The 26679-nt window shown below is 40.3% G+C and overlaps 1 protein-coding gene across 4 annotated transcripts in view; it reads right to left on the bottom strand.

Annotated features, from left to right (window-relative positions):
• LOC138181091 (leucine-rich repeats and immunoglobulin-like domains protein 1) overlaps window positions 1-26679 on the bottom strand; it is a 282141-nt gene that overhangs the window by 123637 nt on the left and 131825 nt on the right. The window contains exon 1 of one of the 4 annotated variants that reach the window (XM_069115647.1): window positions 18207-18575. The exons of the other annotated variants lie outside the window; for them this stretch is intronic. The gene's annotated coding sequence lies outside the window, so the exon portion shown is untranslated. Of the gene's footprint in view, window positions 1-18206; window positions 18576-26679 lie in introns of those variants that run through there. 4 annotated transcript variants of the gene reach the window in all.

A 26679-nucleotide genomic window follows, 5' to 3' on the forward strand; every position in this document is an offset into this window, starting at 1 on the left:
ACTTATAAGCTATTCCATATCCTTCCAGTTCTATCATCTCTTAACGCCCGCCACGACTTCTCGCTAAGCATATTCGAAAGGTATTGATGCGATGCTTAAGTAAAAGTGATAGCGGGAGGAAGAGAGGAAGAAAGAGGGAGAAAGAGAGAGAGGGAGATGGAACGAAGATGATAAATTTGGAGATCAAGCCAAGACGATGGCTATTCCGAAGCGGTTGTCTAATTCGAAGTAAGCCTTGGAATAGGCTTTAGGCCGCGAGGCTGAAATTCTCTTTCTTTCTCTTTATCTAGGCAATTTACTTGGGAATAAATCGAAATATGTTTAATTGTAAACAAAGCTCTTCTCAATCACAGAAATTCTATAAAGTGTTTAAGTCTAAAATGTAACTGAGAAACGATGGAATTAATACGAAGTAAAATATCGGAATAACCTTATTCACATAGAGATATACACTCGTATGTTTAATCGATTAATTAACCGATTTTGGACATTTTACTGGAAAGTGCAATCAATTTCCGCATCGGATATTAGTGAAATTCTCTTTTCTCTGCAGTGAATCTCCAACCAATGGCACTTGATTAAACGTACTTTCTGCTCGGATACGAAGCTAGTCGAGTAGTTTGAACATCTCCGATGCTTAACCTCAGTCATTTCAAGCATCCTGCATCCCGTAGTATTGTCCCCATGAAGCATCGATCGTGAAGTGAGATTCGGTCAGCACAACACACGCTTCGAGTTCGATGTTTGGGCGAGGTAAATGCACCGTTTTCGCGACATCGAAATGAAAATACCGAAAAAGGTAGCACGTCGCAGTTTCAACGAACAATCGTTAAAATATTTAAAAATAACACGTATCCATTTAAACAGAGAAAAATTAAACAGTAGTGTTTAATCGCTAACAAGGAAAACAAAAAATTTAATTTTATTGGCGAAATCCTGCTGTCCAAAATATTTTCAATATTTTCATAAAATGATGAAATTACACGTATATACGTTCACTTTGTTAAAGACATGATACCAAATCCAATATCCGAATCTTTTTAGCAACAACCTCAGTTTGTCAAAATTTAATCGTATTAAAACATATCGTGCTACGCATAACTCGATGATGCCGAATATTTTGCGTTATATTTAAAAAATTACACGATTCAGGGGGATCGTTCTAACGGGAAGAAGAGACGATTCTTCGTGATATAATATCTTTTTCAAACGATAATCGTTCTTATAATTGGACGTGCACTTTCGGCAGACAAATTGCGAAAAGAGGAAACAAGGGAATATCTAATGACACACGTAATCAAAACGACAATCCGAAGAGAAAGAAGTCGTAGGTCCCGCGTGGACGTAATTAGAAGCGCTACACGATGGCAGACGCCCTCGCCGATGAAACTTACGCGAAATCAGACGATCATCCTCCGTTAAACCCTCTTCCGCTTTTGCGACGAAGCTGGTCGAGCAGTTCGACGATCCTCGATGTTTGAACTCGCTTAGTCCAACTGGCATCCTACATTCACAGTGCTTGTGCAGCCTAGGGCGTGGCGGACGAGTAAAGCAGAGGCGGGATGAAAAAGAGGAGAGATAACAGAAAATCGGTGAAAGAGAAATGAGGAAAACAAATAAAGGCAAGAAGAAGAAAAAGTGTGTGTGTGTGTGTGAGACCAGGCAAAATGTGTTAGGTATAGGTACTCTTCTCTCCGAATTCGATCTGTGGTCTAAGCCCTTAATACCTGCTTATTCGCTCGCCTGGAAGAGGATCCCGAAGAGGTATCTAAACTTTTCGAATGTTCCTCCGAAGAGAGCTAAACGGCGAACGATTTTGTAGCTGCGAAGGCGGAGGAAATACTTCTTTTGATCCATTGACTAAGTCACGGCAATCGTCCGAGTCGACGGTACATTTTTCCCAGGGCTTCCGAGGACTTGGTATACTGGCGTTTCTGTTTGATGCGTTCACCGAACTAAAAACGTAAGTAAAGTGGATTTTTGACCTTGTTTGACCGAATTTTAGGAACTGGGAAAAGCAACTCGGAAAGATTTCCAACGAGTTTATCGTATTGACACGCGCCGATGTGTTTGTCGAACGAGGATTATACGTAGAAGACGCGAGCTAACTTGCGTGACCAACTGCGATTTTCACGAAAACAACGTACGCGGAACGATATGCATCGAAACTGGATACGCAAACATATGAGAATTCCGCTTCTCATCCTCGAACAACGCTAGTTTCTTTTATTTGTTAGTCATTATATCACGATAGATCAAATGTGAGACTACGATCCGGTATAAATGTCAAAATAATGGACAAGTAAGCCGATTACGTCCGCAAAAAGAACGTTTATTTTCTCTATAATTTACTATTCCGTTGACATAGTATAACTGCTTTTACCTAGTTTTTTACCGACTGCAGTAGCACGCCGCAAAACTGGCGCATTTTTCACTACTACAAAGACAAACGGTAGAAACGTCCAATAGTATACAACGCTCACACGATAATAACACGACGGCATATTTGTTTCGAGTTTATCTAGCGCCACGATAATGCGACGACTTAGAACGTTAAATGGTGTTATACATTGAAAAAAATTTCTCGAGTATTTTCCGCTACGTGTTTTTTTTCCGATAAAACTCGAAACTGGGATCGTCTCTTTTGTCGGAGGTCAACGTTGGACGTTGTTGAATAATGGGAACGCAAGTGGGAATAGGGCATTTAAAAAAAGAAACGAACAAGATTGCAGTAGTACTGCTAATGAAAATGCTTCTTGCTGGATGAATTTTTTCTCCCATCGCAAAAATATCATTGGAATTAGAATATTTCTACCAAACAACGGAAAACTGTTTTGCGTCGCAACGAGTATTTTGATTAAATTGCATCTCCTGTATCAACAACTCCGTTGAACGAAAGGGGTATTTTTTTGATCATTACGCGACACGAAAATTATGATCGAACGAAATAATAATACAATTTTTCCTCAAAACTGTAGCATTCTTATACCGTCGAATAATGTCGTGTTAAAAAATGATGGATAATACGAGACAGCATTTATACTGTAAACATCGCAACTTTCGATTATCTACCTCTATGTGTACCCAATTAATATATATCGATAAATAAAAGCAAATATAAACAAATAAAAATAAACATATTTTTTTGACGTTTTTTAAATTGTAGCGATCAAATAGAATCTTCGTGGAATTCGTTCGAACAAAACGGAATTATCGTTATCTCTAACCCGGAGCTCGATCATCCCCCGAAACTCTCCAACTCCTATCAAATCTTATCACGCTAATTAAGATGAAACAATCAACATCCCCAAAACTTGGTTACTCTGATCTAATCGTTACACGCGTCCACCATTCGCCAATGATCGGGATACCAAAGCGGCAACTTGTAAGCAAGAAAGATTCAGAGCCGGTTCTACGCTCCGTCCCATCCGAAACGACACGTCGATTGCCGTTTCCCCTACCCGTCCCCTTCTCCTTTTTTTTTTCTTCCTTTTATCAAAGATTCGTAGCACACTGGTGTTCACCTACACAGCCGCGCTTTGACGTTCGACCGAACGCTTATCGATCGTGGAATTTATTTCTTTTCGTATCTCTCGAGTCTACCGCTATTGTCCGCCTCTATCACTCGCAGGTTATTCCGTTTCTCTTGCTTTAACCCCAGCATCCGCACCACCGTCGTTCTTCCCTCTCTCGTTTTCTCCTTCTCAAATGCTCCGTTTCTCTCCGGAACGACCTCTCATCCAGCCACTATCACCGATCCCGCTCTTTATCCCGAATCACCGAGAGCCCGGTCGGTCTCTCATTCCCATTTTGTTTCCCACTCCCCCATGACTGTACAGATAGGTGAGATTAAGCTCCACAATGACGCCGCTGCGGTTATCAGGAGATTGCATTTTAGCATAATAGGTACGAGGCTGCATTGCAGCCGTTTCGAGCGACGCGCGTCGCGAGAGTGATGTGCGTCGGGCATTTATCATGGTCAGGTATTCCACGTTTCCAACCGCTCTCTTTCTCTCTTTCGTCCCTTCACCGAACCGGGATTACCGCCACGCATACGCGGAACTCTATGCAGAGGGGCACCTGACGCGTTCATCCCCGATGCATGGCTGCTCTTCGTATTCGATGCATTTTGAGAGCATAATACCTGATGGAACACCGGTGTACGCCTTATTTATGCAAATCGACCGGTGTGACGTAGTGCCGCGCAAATCTTGCGTTATCTTGCCGGTATCTCTCGGTTCGAGCCAAGTCGCGTCAACCTCGAGTCACTAGACGCATTCCTGTAGAATTTTGAATTCGCCTGCCTTCGTTTGTTTTCGTATTGATCGTAGATATAGAAAAATCGAAATTTTCATTCCATACGAATTTACGCCATATTTCCCTTTCTACGTTAAAGGATCTCGCTGTACTCGAGATTCGAAATTGTCATCTTATCGCAGTCGAGAAAGAGAATATCTCTCGTTCTTTCATTTTAGTTAGAGCAAAATAAACAATGAGGTATTCGTATTACGTGAAAGTTTCCATTCGCTTATCCACGTTAAAACCGTTATGACATCCATATCGCTATAAAATTCTCTTATTCTATTTTGCTTTATTTCGCTTCATCGGGTAATTAACTACATTCAATGTGCACACGTGCCACCGGAACGACACAATTTTCGCACTTTCAAAGCTTGCTTTGGTTACGAGCATAGCCCGATGACATGATAATGCGTATGTAAATAAATCGTGTGCAACATTTTAACTTATTTACACATCCCATAACTTTCATGCGTGTATTATTAAGCGGTAAACGATCTATCAAGTGGCAAATCTCACTTTCTCTTTAACATAAAATATCTCTACTTATTAAATTGTACATTATTAATAAAAAAAGACTCGTTTAAATCATCAGTAGTCTATAAAGCAAATCAAATCAAATATCGCCCTATTTAGTAGTAAGCAAATCCTGTCTAAAATATCTTATCCAAGATCATCTAAAATACAAACAAATTAAGATCCACCGAAGAACGATATCGACGAGCTGAATTTTTCCATCATTTTTACATCGGTACTCGGTATTTTTCCACACATTCGACAAGCATCCGTGCTTCTCGTCGTTGAAAAAGATATCATCGACTCGTTGATATCTACGTATCGTATACCTGAGTTTAATTAACTCGCATACGTATAGCAGAGACTGATATTTTTTACTGGCGGCATAATAAATTTCATTCTTTATCCCATACATACACGACCGTACAGAGAGACACACGCGCGGCACAGTCGCGAATATGTATACACGATGAAACAAGAGTGGCCTCGCCGCGCTTCGTTTGCCTTTGTCTAGTTAGGGCGCACTCTCTCCTTGCAGGCTCCATGAGAACTTCACTTCGGCGGTGGAAACAGCCGTGTTTCATCGTTATGTAAGCTTAACTTGGATTAATATTTCTTCCTTTTAAAGCCCCCGTCGAGGTCCGTGAATTCTCGGGGCCATCAGGAGACTACGTGACAACGACGTCTTTCGTGCCGCACCCTCATCTTGATTCTCCGAAAGCACTCGTATTCGCATCCATATCGCGACGACTTTCCATTTACCTCGCTGCCTTCCAATTTCTTTCCTCCGCGATACACTCTTATTAGCCGGGAAACAGACACGTTGCCGGCCAACAGTTCGTGACTCGACTTTTTTCTCTATCCTTATCGTCGGATATTTTTAACGCCGAACGATAATCGTAAAATGGGTTGCGTTGCGATCGCATGGTATCAAGGTGTTTGCAACTTCTTACGGATCGGTTCGTTCCGGGTTAAAGTTACAACGTACAATTTTTCTACAATTTGCGCTGCCACATTTCTGACGAGTCTAAAAACAATATGTTTATCGTTGTAGTTTGGATAGTAATGACCGTTTATACCTGCCAATGCACGTTTATGACGATATCGTGAAAAAATGATAAAATTTTGAGAAGTGCAGATGCTGGGAAGAGAACGACGGATGTGCGAGCGACGTACGTATCGGATCTTCCAGTCGCTGTAAGCTTCTAAGTAAGTAAGAAGCCGTATATCGTTCGTGTGCGTTTATAGAGATTCGCTTGTAGCAAATTATTGAAACATCGCTTATAAGAAAGTGGCGCGAACTTTCCGGATAATCGAGTACCTGGTGCATGTAGAGTGGAGAAAGATAGACAGATAGCGCAGAGAGAGTTAGTTAGAAAAGTTACCGAAAAATTAGAGGTGGAATCCGAGTTAAGAATACAGCGTTAGTTTGAGAGAGTGGAGAGTAAGAGTTTTGCGCGATCGTATCTTTTACTATTTTATTTAACGTCTCGCGAATAAATGCCTGTCCGCGCGCAGCTCAATCTTTCTATTCTGCAAAAATGAAAAAGTTTTTATGACTTCGCGAGTAAGCTTCTTATTTTTCTTCAAACCTATTTCATACTACTTAACTTTCTATCTATTCGTTAATCTCTGCCTTCAGACTCTAATTAAACTTACTGCTTCCATCTGTGAAGCTATTCACGACTCAACCTCGTTCAAATGCAAGCAGTCGTTCAACTTTTTCAACTCGTTATTTGAAAAATTCAGTTTACGCCTGCTCGAATACATTCACATAAGGCATTAAACTAGGCTAGTAAATTCATCGATGTTTTTTTACATTTTTACAGCACGCGCACCTATCTTTTATGTTAATGAACCGTGTTATTATTGCTCTCGGAGAAACCGTAATTGTCGCTCGACGCGCCATTTCTATTTCAGAACGATCAGCACGTAACATAACGATCGCAAGAAGCTATTGAAATCCGTATCTGTGGCAGAGCCTTCGTTTATCCGACTTGACGTCTGCCGACTGTTTTTCGCGATGTCGCGTCGCATCGCGCCGCGATAATTTGCTTAATTGCCAGTGACTGTTAATCATCTTGGTCGGAGTAAACCCGGATTTCGAGTGCCGCGGCACGATCATTTCCCTGCTTCGTTTAACGATATTAATTTATTAACCATAAATGCAACGAAATAAAGCTATTTTCTATAATATCCTCTGGACGCGACTTGAATCAGCACACATTGACAAGCGATAGGATAACAAGACGAAATAAAAGGCTAAACCTGGACGCCTTGGTGCAGAGCGTCCGAGGAAAGTAAGATTTTCGAAGGACGAAAGAAACGCGGTAAGAAAAACGAAACTCGATAAACCGCGTGTAACCAGACGTGTATATCTAGAAGAGTCACGTTCCTCACGTACCTCAAACACCGACACTGACGTTCATCTCTCTGTCTGCAATTTCAACCTCAAAAGACTTGTAAAGCAATCCCCGAGCCTTCGTAACCCGTGCGAAACAATCTCTACTTCCAACGCTTGAAACGCTGCGGGAACCGGCCTCTGAGCATTCCCCGACTTGATACTTGCGACGTTTGATTCTTTACACCCGCGTAGCGAACGAGCGACAAACGAAACTGCGAAGAATCGGCCAATTTACTGGCAAATTTTTTTCCACCGGCAGCAACGATGCCGATAGCTGCAGGTGGTATGGGAATAACATCGAGGAATTGCAATCTTTCTAGAAAAGTAATAAAATCTTTTGCCTGAAATTAGATTCGAAGTCTAATTTTATGGATAATGAGTTTTGAAAACCGAGAATATCGATCGGCACGTAAGCCGCGACTGACGAACGTGGAACGTAGCGTAGACTGGATTTAGTCGTGATCGGTATACGCGTTAATTGTACGTTTCGAAACACAGGGTATGCGAATAAAAGAATTTTATTGAAACGACCGTACGATTCGTTTCTGCTTTTTCCGTCCCGCTTGGATAGAACAGGTGAAGTAAACGCTACAAATAATGAAAATCGCGCGTCGATAAGGCCGTGCGACGATTGCTTTGCATCCCTAATCTTCGTGGCTCATTACCGCTTTTATTAAGTCCTGGAATTAATTTCCGCTCGAAGCTTTTTCCATAAGATTCCTTGCGAGTTCCCGGTTCGACCAGGTGCAAAAATTTAACACCCATTTGCAACGGAAAATGAAATTTTACGACCGATGCCGCTTGATAATTGCTAGAAATTTAATTAGATATACGAGATGCAACTTACACTAGGACAAAGTGTTCGGAAATTCAGAGGATCTAGTGGAATTCGTAATTTTGCAGTTAACGGAACAGGCAACGTAGATACAAGTCGATACACGCAATTACGTTAACTAAACAGGCAATCTTGCAAAAAGAATATTTATCTTCTACGTTTACTTCTTCTGCTCTCATTACGAAACTGGTAGTGTAAGTTAGAACTACCACTTCATATAATCTACTTTTACTATGACAAACTTAGAAAGCTAAGTTTTATGAGAAAATGTGTTTGTTCTTACTGTAATTTCTCAAACAACGCGTAATTGTGACAGAGAAAAAATGTTCTTCTTTTCTATTTTATGCTTTATTGTAATCCGCTGTCTTCTACATATCTCATTAAAAAAATGTTAAAGAAACTTTTAATACGCAAGAAAAACAAGGTTATTTTCTCAAAGTTCCGATGTTACGAATAAAACAAATAACAAACGCCCGATAATAAGCTCATAACTGATTTAGGAAATTTGCAACTTTATCCGATGTGGTAATTAGCACGATGGAACTTTGAATAGATAAGGCAACTACTAATGCTATTGTAGATGCTACAACAATTATCCGCCTCTCCACTTCTTCTTAATCACACTGAAATATCATTTTCTATTATATACGTATCTAGTGCGAAATCTTTAAAATTTATGGCATCGGAACAGATTGCGATAAACACCAGAGCGGTCTGCAATTTCTCAGCCAGTTACCCTTTCGTTATATCGTCGAAAGAATAATCGAATAGTCACTGATTACAGCCGTTTTCCAACGATATTTACCCTATTAGAGGTTTCATTGCCGTGCCGAACTTTCAAACGACATCAAATATTCGTTAACCGGTGAACCTCGATGAACGCTAAATATCTTACACAGCTAGAGATACGGGAGGGCCCAAAGGGAAGCAAGCGCGACAGCAAACATAATAAACTAATTACCGCATGGTCCCGTCGAATTCAGTATCGAAATTAATCCGAATGTCCCGGTCGGTAAAGTCAGATATCATCGATAATTACCGGACACGCATTATTCGTTGACATCCTAATTACAACAAACACAGAAGCGTTATAAGCGGCACGTTCCGACGAATGCACGCTGATTGGCCGAAACCAATTACCCTCCGCTGCTCGTTCGCGTGCGCGCGTCAGCGAGCTAGCGAGCAAGGAAGGGAAGCTTTCGGTTAATCGGTATTGCCGGGATGCGTACACGACGCGCCAGTCCGTGTTTCCAGCTAAATAAATAACGCGAAATCTACTTCTGTAGCTTGTCGTCAAGCAAACACCGGAAAACATTTTGAAACGATCGGTGACAAGAGAGCGCGCGATATTGTATCGCTCGCAACCGTAAGAGGAAACCACCAACCCAGTCTCTCTTCTCCTAGGCGTCGCTCGGGGCTTTCTGTCTGGAGGTGCAGGAAGTCTGTAAATTTGATTCAAGCCATCTTTCTCCGTCCGTCGAAGGGGGTAAAGCGTTCCTTTCCGTCTCATCTCTTTGCTCGTGGGCCGTATATCGTATCCTGCAAAGTTACGGTTGCGTGGTTCCCGGCTCTCGGTTATAACGAATTCGGGGATCGCCGGACGAGGGAGTGTACGAAAGGGTAGATTGGGCTGCGGAAAGAGAAAGAGAGAAGGGGAACGAGAGAGAAGAGAGCAAGAGACCGATAGGCGGAGCAGGACGATGATTCGAGGATATAATATGCCTCGACGGACTTGAAAACGATTCGCGCGATTCGCACGAACGACGGAGGAACGGGGAACGGAAATTAATCGGCGGAAATCTCTTCTTTTTCCCTGGCGACCCTCGGTATTTTATTCTCCAAGATAGTTTGGGGGCTTTGATAGAAGAAACAGAGGAAAAAGGGGAGGAAGGGGGGTGGGAGGACGGGCTGGATGCGCCATTTCAATATTCGAATCGCAAGAAACTGAGGGAATGTGACCGACTTCGAAGATGTATTGACCTGCTGCGGCTTTGAGTAACGTACATAATGCATGCGGTATTCGACGAAAGCGATTTCAAGCAATAAAACGTTATGGACTTTTTTCATGGGTAAGCATGCAACGTACGTTTTAGACTGTGCTATCTGCTCGTCGTATTTTATTAACGATGTGACTACCTTTTAGCTAATTCCTCCATAGTAGGAATTCGTATGGAACTGGCAGCTCTCTTTTTTTCTTTTTTCTTCTTTTTTCTTTTTAATGGCTTTTATAATATTCATTTACATATTAAACGAATATCTGTTAAGTTATGTCGGAAAGTAGTACACACGAAATATTTTTTCAAAATTTATGTCGCTAGAAATAACGTTAGAGAGGAATACATGTCCCCATAATGTACCTCTTGAATATTATAACAACATCGTGGAAATTCCATTATTTAACAGTACATTATTTCCTGAATTTGAATTCCATTATTTTCATGAATCATCGCGCAGGAATATTCGCGTAACCTTTTTATGAGTTTAAACGTTGAAAAGGCATCGTAATAGGTACAGAGAGTATGAATTTAGCATTTGAAGAAGCTTATGTAAATGTTAGGATAGTTTAATGTTCGTTTATAGAATTCAACGCTGATCATCTCTTACTGTGAAGATCCAGAGAAAGATCAGGAAATGCTATCGATAATATCGATAAGGGAAACAACGATGTTTTAATAAAAAAGACTATAGTCCTTCAAAGTTCTTATCGTCTGACAACGCACAGAAACCAAACGCAGGAGGCAAATGTAGGTACAATTAATTTCTCTGTTTCGAAGAAACAAACAGGTAGGATTAAAAATACGATATTCGATCACTTTTCCTCTTCTATTGCTCCAGTTTCATATTTTCGAACTGCGAATTTCTCATACATCAAGAAATGTACTATTTATATGAACCTAACATCCACCTACTCAAAAACGTTTCAGGGTCGTCGTACATCAAACAGAGGCCAACTCGCTGTACGTTAATAACTTACGAAGAGTTAAACAGACAGTTTCCTGGATGCTGGATCGAACGAAGTGCAGACATTTGATGGTTTACGCGTTCACCAGATCAAATACTAAACCTTTCTCAGCGAGGTATCATACAAGCGAAACTCTTTGCTTTATTTTACGTCGGCCGAAAACATATGAAGCTACATTAAAAACCGCATGCGCCAATATTTATAAAGAGCTATTGATTTTAGCTACACAGTTAAAAGGAATGTAAACTGCATAATATTTTTTCGATTAGAGGTGCAAAGATATATTTGTTGATCAATTCTCATAGAAGCATCGAAATGAAATTAGTGCGAATAAAGCTCAAAGGATGGAAATGATTTCGAATTCAACATATTGCAAAATATTCAAAAACGCGTGGTGGACAGCATGAGTTCAAGAATAATACGGTTAACAGGACAAACGAAACAACACGAGTGATAAAATAATCCATAAAAGTGTCGCATTTGAAACTCCTTGAAATCGATAATTCAACGGAACCACCGAACCACCTACCTTTCCGAGATATAAATAATTAATCTCGAGAAAAATGTAATTTATAAACTATGTCCGAGCTGAATCACGAAAATTACGACATCGTCTACTGCCAGGCGGAAACAGCTTTAAATATCCGATCAGCAGGGTGCCCGTTAATAAAGAGCCTCGAATGATTTAATATCAGAGCGGTAGGTCGAGACAAAACGCAATAGTGTGCCTAGGATATAATACGCCTGAGCGGGCCCGAAAACAGTCGAGCACGATTCGCACGAACGGCGGGCGAAAGAGAAACGGAAATTAATCGGCGGCAACCTTTCTTTCTTTCTTTCTCTCTCTCTCTCTCTCCCTCCACCTCCCCGGACACGACAACTCACAGCATTTTGTCCGGGTAGATAGAGATCGTTCGAAGGACGACCACGATGACTAGAAAATGTATCCATATGGTAGGAAAATCGCACGAGAAATCTGCGATTTTGTTCCCAAAGGGGAACGGGAACGTGAAATCGCTTACCATCGAGGTGAGGCGACGTTCGATTTTCCAACCCGAGGAAATGACGCGTCTCTCGAAACTCTCACCCGTCAGGGAGATTACATGGTACGCGCGATATTCGAAACGCAGCTCGGCTTAATTACGAATCAATTAACGCGAAACTTTTCGCCCTTCGACGATAGTCGAATTCGAAACCGTTCGAACGTAGAGAAAAACACGTTCGATCGAACGAACGAGAAAACAAGAGAGTGAAAAATACGAGGAGTGAAATTTTACCACGGTGAGTCGATTTGCCAGAGTGCGGGGTAACTTCCATCGCCATTAATACGTATTTTTATAACGAAGTATTCAGAATCCACATTTTTATATCTGCATGCGTCCGATTCGTTCTGAGAGACGGAAATGAGTGTCAAAATTAATAATGTACGTATCTACGGCGCACTCTATGGCGAAAAGGGCGAATGTAACTTAATCAACGATAATCCAAACTCCGAGATTTCGTTCCGAGAAAGTTCATTCGAGGAATATTCCTGAATAAGAAAGAAAGAATTCGCATGGCCGAGAGATAAATTATACATTGATATTAGCGCACATATCTGTCCGTAAAAGACCCGTGGAAATCTCAGCTGTTAGTGTAACGATGCTGCGAGTGCTTATTGAATACATATCATGTGAAGAAGAGAATTACAAAACTGTTAACGTGAATATATCGATTGCCAATCAATAGGAGCAGCATATTTCTCAATGTGTTTCCTTATAGTATTACGATATCGTATATCGGAAGGTATTATAATTATAAGGCACATAAAGACAAATTCTCTTCGTGCCGGTAATAAATAATATACAAGTGGCAACTTGTTACGATAATTAATTAATTTCACAAATAATTCAACTTTTCGAGCCCTAAACGCAACAGGAGAATGCATTTTGAACACTCCACGTAGTTATTATCGTAATTATTATTATTCGCTATATCTTTAATAGGTTTATAGATTCCATAACTTTTGTGATACAATGTACAGTTTTCACGGGTTTTTTTTTCATAATTTTATTGTTCTATAATTTTCATTACATGGTACCATATATCGTTATACGATAGGATACATTGGAAAGTTAAATCAAAGAGTTGGAATTGGTTGGACCCGACAAATAGTAGGAGTATAGTAGAAAATTACGAGCTCGTCGCAGACGCGCATTTATAAACAGGCAACGACACGGCCGAATGTTAAAGTAATCAAGAAGCACACGTCGGATGAGGGAATAGAGAGAAAGGCAATAATGAATCCCGAGTACAGTTCTGTGGACTCGAAAATAGACGTTTTACACGAACGACCGTGCACAAGAGAGAACCGGAAATAATGGACGAGAATCACTTTTTTTATTTTCGCGTTTAAGTCCGCCGAGGGATAAAAATCATCGAAGAATGGTATCGATGGCCAGACTAACGAGACAGGTGTAATACGTGTGCACACACGCGGCTACGTAACTGCCCGATGACCAAGTGCTAAGCTACGGTCGCGGTGCTAGCAAGCATAAATTACATTTGCATCTTGTACCGTATTTTCTATCTGGGGATAACCGCGCCAAGGGATATGCAGATCAGGGTATGAATAATATATTACATTCTGAAATTAAGCGGATCGCCTAATCCCGCGACTTTTGTAATTCAGATAGAGGCTGGGAACGCGGTCGAAACGTTGGCAGACGGAAAGGGACGACAGGTCACGTTTAACTTGTAACAACGATTATTCCACGCTTGGCCGAATTTTACGATTCATGATAAATTTTTCATCCAATCATTCATCGAATGATTCCATCTGGTTATTCAATTAGCGATCGGCTCGACGATGGGGGATTTAATTCGAACATTAAACGAACAATTCCCGTGCTATTCGTATTATAATTTCAGTACAATCGCATTTGTCCTTTATTATACCCGGTTCGCTGTCTGATCCGTTTCTGACGATTTTGCGCTACGAATGCACAGAATCGAATCGAGGAGAAACGAGAAGATATTTGGTCAATCCAAGATTCCATCTGGATATTCTATTTCAGCCGATCGCTCGAATACTACGTAGCTACATTTCCAACTAATCAGTGGAAAATAATTTGAAAATTTCTTTAAAAACGGCAATAAAATACCTAAGCATTTTATTCAAAACATGGCAACTTTTGTACTTCTTAAATTTAAGAAACGTAACATCACGAATAAAAGTTAATGTCTAACTGTTATTTAACGAACCATAATCTTTTCGACTGTTGCAATAATAAATTCAACGTGAACCCCTACGTTTAAAACATTAGCGCCAATGTAACAATTTAAGGCGTACAAAAGAGCAATCCAACGCAATTATGAGCGTTCAAGAGAACGCTGTGCGACAACGGACGCGAAAATGGAGGCGAATTTAACGCGAATAGTAGACGATAGAGCAGCGAAAATTAATCCCAGAGGAACTCCGTTCTATCGAGCTTCGACATTTTCCACCAAGTGATGAAAGCCATACAATAAGAGATAACGAAGCTTTCCGATGAAAAGTACGAAGAATAGATTAGTCACTTCCGAAATGCATAATCGACGACAAGCAGCGTAGAATTAAAATTGAATGTAAATTAGTCCTATGTTGATAGCAAACGTGTTAAGCTATTTAAATATGTATAAAAAATTGCAACTCTTGCTACAATTGTATAAAAATCAAGATTAAGATAGAATACATTAAAGTTTATCAAATTAGATACTACAAATTACGGTGTAACATGCTTCGAAGCTATGGAATATGTGACAATTATGAGAATACATTAATAAAGAATTTAAAATATGTATTATCAAAAATTCGTAGTTTAATTTAATCTTCTACAAAGCCGGAAAATGCAAGTAATAAAATCGCTAATGTACATAACGTTTTAATCGATGAAGGTTAAATCGTTTTATAATAATCGGTTTCAGTAATAATACCAGAAATTAAATTGCACGTATGTAATATTTTCTCTAAGAGTAGGTTATAAAATACCTGTTACAAACTAAGTAATTAATATCCACTGAAATCATACCGGTGCTTATTTCATAATATTCGATCTATGTGTAAAAAAAGATAAGAAAAGAAAAGAAAAGAAAAGAAACAAAACTCCAATTACATATGCATTTACAATATCGTCTTAAAAGCGGCTTAACACTTAGGGAACGGTTTTAAAGATAAAAATATGGAATTCGGATATACTCGACCTCTGCAATGAAACACGCAGTTACTTATCATAAAAAGAAAAAACGATACACTATTCCAGAAAATCAGCTTTCGTAAATTTTTCATCATCGAATACCTTTGAAGACGTACCACGATATAATATAAATGTAAATACACGTGCGGCGCAACTTTAGAACTGCTTTCCATTACTGTATAGCCCAGCAAGACTATTATCCGCGAATTGCTCGCGGTCACGAGATAAAAGTTCACAAGGTGAAGGAAAAGATCACGTAGATAGATAAATCATATTACGTCGCAAGATGCATGGAATGGTGAGCAAGTTTCAAGTAGGTGATGCACTTATAAATAATTAATAACTCATAATGCATAATACAGGAGGCAGGAGAAAGATGGAACAGCGGTTGAATAAAGGGAAATGATGCGATCGAGGATATAATACGGCTCGGAAGGATGCAAAAGATGCAGTTCGCGTACAACAGTAAAAGAAACGAAGATTAATCGACGAGAATCGTTGTTCCTTTCTTTTTTCTTCTCCTGCTCTTCCCTTTTTTCTCCCTCGCTCATTCTTAAGCGCGCTTTTTCGCCCAAAGTAGAAACATTCGAGGATCCGACCACGAAATAGCAAACCTTTACCAGGAAAATTTATCGAGATATCGAGGAAATCTGGCGCCGTGGAAACGGTTGGTCGCTTCAGGTAAAAAGCTTCGTTAGAAAAAAAGAAAAACGAGAGAGCGACCCGACGTTAGATACTCTTGCGCCAGGTGAGTATTCGAGAACAAAAAAATTAATCGAGGGTACGGAAAGTGAAAAATATGGTCGACGATCGTTATGAGTCTTGAAAAACCAGACCGAGCTCCGGCCCATTCGCTTTGATATAAAATATCGTGTCATTTTCTTCTTTCGTTTTTGGTACATTTGACCGGTTTGAACCTTCCTTAATATCACACGCGAGAGTAGCGGCACGGTACGACTCTTTATCGATATTTAAAATTATTGCAATAAGACGTATCGCGCGGTGTCCCTCCACGTATCGAATGGTCAAAATCAACTTGAACCGTCAGATTTTGCAACTGGAAATAAAGTTTGGAAGGTCGTAGAGAGATGAACTTCCGTAAAGGCATTTCGGAATGTTAGCCGGAGTCTCACGTTCACGACATTAAATTGATCCGATCCGTGCGTGCATCGCTCAGAAACCCATATTTTTCCCAGCGTGTTTGTAAATCGCTTTATTTCCGAAAGTTAAATTCCGAGTTTCTAAGTGAACGTACCGGAGATATCGAACTTGAAACATCGAACAAAGTGAAAGGCAAGGGAACTCCGCACGGCAATGTTCGATAAACGTTTCGCTTGCTTTACCTGACGATGCATTCAAAGTAGCGTCACACTACCTGCATCTTCTCAGGTAGTTGGAAAATTCCTATGGTAAGCTGTATTTACGGTCCGGATAAGCCCTAAAAATGGTTTGAACAGGTGGTACCTGTACCAAACATTGACGATTTACAGTGATTTATAAAACGCCATTTAGAAGCTGGACGAAATTAGATTAAAAAAGTACACACACGCGCGTGCACCTTTATTTCCTTTATCGCAAAGTAGATACATTCGTAGAACTTGTACAGTTTTCGTATCCTGTACGTAAAATCATGTAGTATTTTTACATTTGTCGTGTCTCGCTTTATAATAAATTCCACATCATTCAGAATAACGGTATAAACAAACAAGTTTAAGAGGAAGAAATTTGATCACAATTTAGTTATTTATATCACTTTATAAGATTTTGAATTTCGTAATAGAGTAAGACCATCTTTCGCCAGACAAACCAGAGAAGCATCGTTCGAGTCTCACACCAACAGATCCATCGAACAATTTATCTTTTTTTTTTTCTTTCACAAAGTAACTTCACAGTGGGTATCAAGTTTTTCTCTCATCTTCGCCTAGGAGTTTAGGAATAGAGAGAAGTGACCTTCACTTTCGAATAAAATATTCTATTCACTATCATTACAACTCTGACTCGTTCGAAACATTTCAAAATGCATGTACTTGTCTCCGAGAGACACAAAAAGCGTGTCCTGCTGAGAAAGTAACAGTTTTTTGTGAACAAATATCGAAGGTATGAAATGTTTATTAATAATTTTGAACACATGTCCCATACATTTTAAATATTCGTGATTTCTTAAACTCTCGTGCCTCTGCTAATTTTTCATTCTTCGAATATACATTGGCTACATCCAGTATATTTTCCTATGATTGTAAAACTTTATAAAGAAGAAAGAAACGAGTTCAATGCGTTCTCGATAAAAAGTCAATAAATTCACCGATAAGCGAACGTAATGTTACAAAGTGACATCTGTCTCCGTTTGTGGAGTACACTGATCTACGCGCTCGAATGACAGGCAAAGAACGACGAGATAAACGACAAGACTGGAATAACTATACTGCGAGATCCTATTCTGTTCTCGTTGATTATGTATTCCTTTCCGCCTGTGTATTTTTTCGATCTTACGAGCCCTCTTGCACGCTTATCTGATAAATTTGGAAACAGCCGGCTGTCAGGAAATTCTGCCGCGACGATGATACCCGTCCGTTGTTCCATCGCCATAACTTCTCTACCCTATTTCGTGCTTTTTAAAGGACCGATGCACGGGACGACGGAACGTCGCAGGTAAGAGTCTCGACGAGAACTCTTCTCGTCACGCCACTTTACGGCGAACGAAGTTTGATTCGGTTAGCAATAAAAAGAAATTGAAAAATCAAGCAACCCTTGACATGGAAATTGAATTTCGCGAAATCCACGCTGGCAATTTTTATAGACTGACAAAAATTGGACATTTGGTGAGATACACGTGCGAGAACGAATCAAGTTAGTCGAAAATTTTCTTAGAGTTCTTAGTGTCGTGTACGTTAAAAACGTGCTAATTCGTTGCGTAAATATGTAAATCGTAATGTATGTATTTGCGTTTTTAATGAAATAGACAGAATACACACTCACCGCGTATCACCAGGGAATCGACGAATATCAGTTGTCGCACGAGGCACGTATTCCACAATTTCGCTATATTCATTGTCCGCACTCACTTTGAAAAGAAACTTAACCTCGTATGAAAATATCGCTCGAAACATCGCTCGCGCTGGAAAACACAGGGGCCGAATACTGCTGTCATCGTCTGGCTGCGTCCTAATTTGTGCTTGAATTAACGACTCCTTAGATAAAAGGTTCGTTCTGTAACGTACACGAACAAGAAACTACAAGCGACGGACGCCAATCGCCAACGTAAAATAGGAAATCACGACTAAAGTGCACTAAAACGAACGGTTTATTAGAGGTAAACAAGCGTAGACTTCTGCAATCGCATTCCGAGTAACGGTCCATGGCAGCGTACGATGCAATGCGATCGTTAGACGGCAGAGCCATCTATCGATGCGAAAGATCGACTATGATCGACGCATCTCGGTCGTCGTCGTGTCGAACGCCGCGCAAACAATCAAACGAATGCCATATCGATATGCTCGTCGCTATCCTTGATCGTTCGTTAAATTCTACGGACGAAGATCGCTTAAATACATCGAATGCTGACCGTTTCTCGAATCTTTCCGTTCGATCGTATCGAAACAACCATATCGCAGATATTCGACTTCGCGGATATCCGAGTACTCAAAGTCTCACCAAAGTACCGTTCCAGATGATCCGCTACTATTCCTCTGGCTCGCGATCCACAGACAAAAGCGTAGCGGAAGTTAATCGACGGGAATCCCTTTTTATCCACTGCCAGCGTTTTGCTCGGTGAGATAAAATCATTTAAAGAACGACGCTGGATTCACAGTTATCGATGGAATTCCGTTTTCTCCCCGTTTCTCTGGAAAAACGTTCGAGGAATCGAGCGGCTATTCGCAGAAACGGAATGAAACAAAGCGCGAGGCCGTGAAGCGAAGAAGAACGAGAGAGACAGAGATATATATACATATATACAATAAGTACATACGTGTATAGAGAGAGCGAAAGCGGATGAGTGTACGAGCAGGTTAGTACATACGTCGACTTTAAAAGAGAAAAGCCAGGAAAATGGAAGACCGGCGAGATCGATGGGTGCCAGAAAAATGTGCACCGAAATTTATATAACGAGGAATTCCATTATGCCAGGCCTCGATACCCTTGGAGCCAACGGTGATGGCGATGGTTGCCTAGTATCGGAATATCGAACGACGTGTTTCATCGACCGAGATAAGATCCGTTTACATTTCGAACCCCCCTCCATCGACCAGCCACTTCGTCCGTTCTCATGCATGAATCACGTCAATGTCGTAATTTAACGGAAAACTAATTTTTCGTCTCGCCAGTGTTCACCAACACCCCTTCAAGCGGATCCTCGTAGTCGGTGTTCGGTCGACCCAACGATTCCACTAGATAATGGAGGGCGGTTGACGGTCAAAGTAGAACAATGTGTAATACGACCAAAAGCAGATCCCCCCGGCATTAGAGTAACGTTTAGAAGCCGATTTCAGACGAAGAAGAATAGTCGGAACTCGTACTCGTTGCTTTGTACACGATAAACGGAGGACAATGGGGATTCGCCGGAAATGTACAGTCTACGGAATGCTGATGAAAACCCCTACTAAGTGGACGGGGAGGAAAGAAAGAGCGTAGTGGCGGTATTACGAAGAGCACTGACCGTATAATTACCGGCCTATTTGAATTAAACGTTCCAACGAAGTTTCTGATTTGCGCTCGACTATGACGAACGACATATCTAAGTTATATCGATTTTATACAGGGTGGTTGGTAATTGGTGGTACAAGCGGAAAGGGGGTGATTCTATGCGAAAAAAGAAGTCGAAAATATAGAAAAAAAATTTTTTTTTTAATTTTTCCATCGAGATAACGATCTACAGTGAGATCCGTTATAACGTACCGCACGCGTACCGAGCGAAAATTCAAAGTCGATTTTCTCGAAAACAAAGCCTCAAACGAAAAATTTGTATTCTATATTTTCGACTTCTTTTTTCGCGTAGAATCACCCTCTTTCCGCTTGTACCACCAGTTACCAACCACCCTGTATATTTATGTATGTACCTACATGACGTGTAGCTCAACTAGTGGCACACTGTGGAAAAAACCGATTCTACGTAAAAAAATAAGAAATATCTATCACGCAGTTTATTTTGTTCGAAATATCAAATTTACGGCGTGAAATTGAAAGAAAGAAAAGAATACTCGAAACGGGAAATTATTTACAAAAGCGAAAAACAGAATCCTTAACAATGTTTTTACCGAAGAAAAATACGCAAGCCATTGTTATACCGGCGAAAGATAATTTGTTAGCAAAATTTATCGTGGTTTTATTATTTACTGCAATATTTATCGTTTGTCTATAGAACGTTGCCCGAAAATGCCCATATTCGATAAATGTACGATAAACGTACAACGAATCTTTGATTTATTTGAAACCGTAGCTTCGATTGAAAACAGCGTTATTCTACATCTCTGTTCTAATTTTCTCACGTAGAATCATTAACCTTCGATGATATTCCACGTGTTTATAGGATTACTACCGCCGTTAAAACTTGTTTAAGCAAAAATCCGCAACTTTCCGTTTTTCGGTACTCCGAGTCTAAATTACGAAAGAAAAAGAAAAGCCGACATTGCGAAACTAGTGGTGAAAACAGATGTTTACAGCGAAGTAGAGACGAATGCATTAATCTGGAATTAAATCGCATTAGACCGGATAACTGAGAAGTAATCGTGGAAAGAAAGGAGTAATTTGGATAAACGAAAGTCATTATAAAGGACGCGAGGTGTTATTACTTTAATGGAACCATTAGAATTCTATTGAAACAGAAATAATGTCAATACGCATATTTGAAAACGACAAAGTAAAGGTTCCGCGATAAGAGATAAAACGAGCACACAGAAATTCGCTAAATTAATGTTATATGGAATATTCGGCGACTCTTCGGAAGTGAGTTCAATTTGACAGATGCACCGTGAGTTTTGGGAGCAGCGGCGTCAAATTGAATTTTAACTCGAATCGTCCGCCTGTCGTGAGCAGTTTTCCCTCTCTCGTCGTTGAAACCAGTTTTCCAGTTCGAAAACGAGCGAGCCTAAATCACTTTTAATTAGAAACGATCATCGAGTCGCATCAAGTTGCACTTTTGTCCGCCTTTCGAGCGCTTATTCCACTTGAGGTGCAGTTCACGTCGATTTTCGAGGTGCGTGCCGCGAGCTTTCGGAACGCTTGCAAATAAAAACGACAGCTCCGGATAAAATTTGCAGAATCAAATATCGAAGGTTTGGCGAAAAAACAATGCGGTGGACCGATTTAGATTTCATTTCCTTTCTGGCTTTTTCCTTTCCCTGTTTCCTCTTTGTCTTTTTTCATCATCGATAACTCTACGATTATCAACATTCGCGAAATAACTTGAATTACGAATTATCTAGTTGCTCGCCTGCGATCACTGCTATTTTGTCACCGGATTAATCCTGCGTCTATAATTAACAAGTTTACAAATACAATGCTTAAGCCATATTTAACTGAAACTGAATTTTCGATGGGTACACCCGTTAATATTCAACGTGTTTAAATCCATATTACGATAATACCCTGTCGTATATAATTTTCGTTTGCGCATACGATTGCGCCACCGGCTAATTTATTCGGCTGCGGCAGATTCAACCAATTTCAATCAAAAGAGGAATACTTAATCCAGTATTAACTCTATGAGCTGTTACAATATCGCTGGTGCGTATTTTCTATAGATCCTTTCTGCAAGTATCCGGGTCATATCGATTATCGGAATTAAACGTAATGCTAGTAATGGCTATCAGCTTACATACTATGTGAGCTCGTATTTGGGAAGAAATTCACGCTGTCAAAGATAGTCTGACGAATTAAGATGATTAACAAGACGTTGTTTTTATCAGGTAGTTTATCTCCGTTGATCGTGTTTATTTCGAAATTTGAAAACCAATTTATAATAAAATAGAGGAGATTCTTTAAGTATTTATATATAAGTCGTATATAAATTATAAACAATAAGACAGAGAACGTTTCAGGGAAATTTGAAAACCGTAAAATTCCTGTAGGATTGACGTTAGGAAGCTTCGTCTCGTCGAATCAACGAACTTCTCGATAACATTTTTCTTCGCATGATCCACAATCACAACGTACGCGTTCATTGCGTACATTGATCGATGAATATTCTTGCGGTCGCGCTAGTTTTTCCCGCGGACATTCCAATGTCCGGTTCGTCAAGTATTCCACGACGTCAATAAATTTTATAAACATCGACCAATGTAATAGAAATTTTTCATCCACAAGCAGTAGCAGCCCCGCGGAACGATTTGAATCGAACGAAAACTGCACGACGATACGCTTTCAGAATGCGCGCATTAATATTAAATATATGCGTGTAAATTGATACGTATATACTTGGTCGGCAAACGTGTGCGTTCATTTGGACGATTTAAATAATTCGTATAATATCGAGCGATGGAAAGCGTGGCAGCGGCAAAAGGAAAAAGAAACGAACGCATATCGTTGCGATCCTCGAGAAATATTCATAACGTTTAACGCGCATCTCGTATTTCCGTTCAATCGACGAGTTAATAATGACACCTCGTTGGAGCAGAACAGATTAAAATGTTTCGATCTCGCGTTTGAACGTCGGATTTCAGGCGTAAAATTTCGCTGGTTAAATCCGACGACCATAGTTCGTACGATGGAGGGAATTGGACCGATCGAAACGGAGAGTAAAGGAAGAGCGGCCGAATCGAGCGTTAAGCAACCACCGACCATAAGCAGCGGACCAAGGGCGGTAGATTGTATTTTAACGCGAATCGATATTTAGCCCGGCGTGGCGCGAGCCGACGATTTTTCCTTCATTTCGATGGCCACAGATGTAGTTCTTGGTAGCGCGTCGCGCACGAGCTACGATGTGGTCGTTGCACGGAGACGAGCATCACTGCTTCGTATATCTCTCTTTTCCTCTATTTTTGGTATCGAGTGCCCTAGATGAAGATTCTTTGAACGCGCTTATTTCGTCGTACATTTTCATTTCTGTGTCCACGAGTGTCGAGTCAAACTCGTTTGGTTCAGAGAAGAAGAAAAAAGGAAAGAAGGAAAAAGGAGCGAATAAAAGGGGAGAAGAAAAACGCTACAATCGGCATTTTACTAAATTTAATTGAAGCATGGATATTGTTCCGTATCGCGTTTGAAGTTGAATCGAACGCGATTTAATTTCGGCGCGACCGATTCATCGAATTCTATGATTGAATTTCCTAGTTGGATGGAGCTACTTGCGTATTTAGATGTAAAAAGGTGCACGTTGGCGTCCTTTCTTTCTCTCTTTCCATATTGGCGTTCGTCCTCCGTATATTTAGAAAACGAACGAGGATGTTGAATTTTTTATTGCATTCACGTTTAAATGCATACATCGATGCCTGAGAGCTTAACGCGAGCATAATTTGTTTTATATGCTTTTAAAAGCATGACGGAGTAACTAATTGTGTTACATAAAGTAATAAAAGATGTAAAAGCTACTATGTAAAGTGAACGAAATGACGTTGTATCGTTATTTAATTAAAAATTTCAATAGATTACGAGGTAAACAAATTAATTAGGTTTTCCCTCTATGCTCAAGTAGTTAATTTCATCGCAATTTACCGTAAACTAGGTTTACATAGGATCTCTGTCACATTTATCTTAGGCAACATCGTTCGGCGCAGTTGTCTATGGTACAATTAATAGCGAGCGTAACGGAGAAAGTTACAAACTTACTCGACCACGTTACGTCGAATAATAAATCTATTATTTATTCCAATAGTCGTAATTCCACAATTGCTCGACTTTTAACTTTACGAAAATATCTAAATATAAATCATAATTTCTAAATTAATATTTCCAATGGAAAAGTAGTGCTTTTTACGAGAAAGTCGATCCTTAACGAGGCTAAGTACAAAAAGGAAGTAGAAAGTCCGCATGCACTCCTTGACCCTCCTAAACTTTTCAAGCAAAAAAGAAAAGGAAGGAAAAAGAAAAAAAGAATTGTACAAGATACCTACGAAAATGTGGTGAATTAAAAACAGATCTTTGCAAAATAGCAAACGGTATTTGAAAAATGTTGTACAAAGAATTTAACGCTTCGTTGTAGGGGACTGTTTCTCGAAGAACCGGTGATATTTCGAAAATGAGTTCTACTCGTCGACGGAAGTGCTTCCGTTGCAAGCCGAGGAACTTTATATTTCTAAAAAAAGTAGATAAAAAAATACGCCTCTCAGCTAATTAGTAGCTGCACAAACGTGACTTTGTCAACCCCGTTTCCGGAATGATTTTTTAATTTCGTTCGTTTACTAGTTCTGCCGACGAGCGTTCCTCTCTAAATCTTCTGAAAGGGCACACGCGATTACATGCCGCATTACCTGCACAGAATTTTCGTAGCAGCATTTTTGACGCAGAGATTATGACTAACGATAATTTGTTAGTTTACTCTATAAGTATGGGATGAATTGGTAGTCGTTGCACGAAACTTCTATACAAGGTTACATGCATGCTACGAAAGCGCAAACTAAATTAAACGAAATTAAAAAGAGATTTCTTAAAATTAGAGTTACGTGGTAACATCATAAAACTAAACTACTTATGCTTTTTTCACTAATGATTTTGCTTGGAGGTTGGTAGTAGTCGAGGTTTGCAGCGACAAAATTAATGTTTCCTGGACGACCGCCGAAAAATGCTTTCCCATATCGTCGTCCCTTCCAACGAGACCATCGCCCTAACCACTTGACACGCGGGCATGGGGCAACGTCGGGATTGCATGTGGATGCGTCGAGGGCAGACACATAGAGACGGTGGAGGAGATGACCAGAGGTGAAAGGATCGAGTGCCATGTCCACGGTATGGTACGTGGTATACGCTCACGTAGGCCATGAACTGTGGGCGACACGACATGTCTGAGGGATGCAACGAACGGCACAGCATGGAAAATGTAAGGCGATAATAACGCGCTTTAGCGCTCGATCAATCGGATTAGCCGATATATACGCTATAGCCGACTATTATTACGGGCGCGCTCGTACCTCGAAACGCTGTCACGCTTCGTTTTATAGAAAGGTATTTTCCATGGTAGTGGGTGTGCACACGTGCGACACGGGAACTCGCATACCGTCTCTCGGCACTCTGCGCGCAGACTATTTCGACCCTGTCGGTTTTATTGTCCGCTATGGAAAAGCGTATCCGGGACCGAACGATTACATCGATCAGGTAAAATAGATCAGAAGAAAAACTGGTTCGATCACACGGTGGTTGCGTCTCGAAATTCCTCGTGTTTCGGCGCGCTTGGATTTTGGCACGAACGGAAGCGAGTTATTCTCAAGAAATGATCGATCTTTCACCCTTTGGCATGGGCAGGTACGCGTGCGATTAACATTGAATACAACGACCGGAAAGTGTGAAACTGTGGCAATAACTTTAATTAGGATTTTACATAACTTAAAGTTGCCTCCTGCTCTCGTTATAAATTATAACAAAATATTTTATAAGCCGCTTTTATATCGACGAAATAACTTAACGCTTGTCCTGTAACGTTTTCATTCTGTATGCGTCCTTTACGTCCTTTGTAGAATAGAGTAAATGTTGCATAATAAAATGTACAAGTACGAGAAACACGTTTCAATATTACGATCGAGACGCGAACAAAGGATAAACATAACAAGTGAAAGAGGACGATCGTACAATATGTATGCGCCTTGCGAAGCAACGAAATTAAAAATAACAGAAAGTTGACAATTTCGATAAGAAAATATCTTTGAATCGCAGATATTTGATTAAAGACGAGCAACACACGGCTGCTACACTCGAAAACGGTAAAAATAATAAGAATTTTTCGTCTTCAACGATAAAGATCATATAACGTCACAGGAAATGCTTACTACGAAGAAAGAAGAAAAGCGCGCGTTAAATATCAACGATCTGAAATACCCAACGCGTTTAACGTTGAAACGCGAATGAAATGCGCCAAGGAACGGTTGTATATAGATCTTTATGGTGTTAACACGGTTTCAATTTTCCGGACGATCCCTGTGGGAACGAGCAAATTTTGTTTTCATACGCGTTCGTACTTGCACTTCCCCTGTGATATAAAGAAGAAACATAACGACGCGTGCTCTGAATATTATAGTAACAAAGGGGACGTGGGTGTAACGTCGGAAATGTCAACGAAAGGAAGAAGAAAAAAGAAAAGAAAAGCGGAAGAGAAAAAAAGGAGAAAAAGTGGTTCCGCGAGTGGATCAATCGTAAGCAATCGTTGCAACAGCACTTCCCTTTAATTTATAGCATGATTCGCCTGAATTTCCCTCTTGTTGTACCCACATGCACAAGGAGAATTGAATTCGTTTGTTCCCCGAGTAGCCATGGATTTATCTTTTTGGGGGGCGAAAGGGGAGTAGAGGGGATGGTAACAGAGCAAATGCGA

Source organism: Bombus flavifrons, chromosome 6, assembly GCF_040668555.2.
Source record: "Bombus flavifrons isolate JBK064 chromosome 6, iyBomFlav1_principal, whole genome shotgun sequence".
In the NCBI taxonomy this organism is placed as follows: Eukaryota; Metazoa; Arthropoda; class Insecta; order Hymenoptera; family Apidae; genus Bombus; species Bombus flavifrons.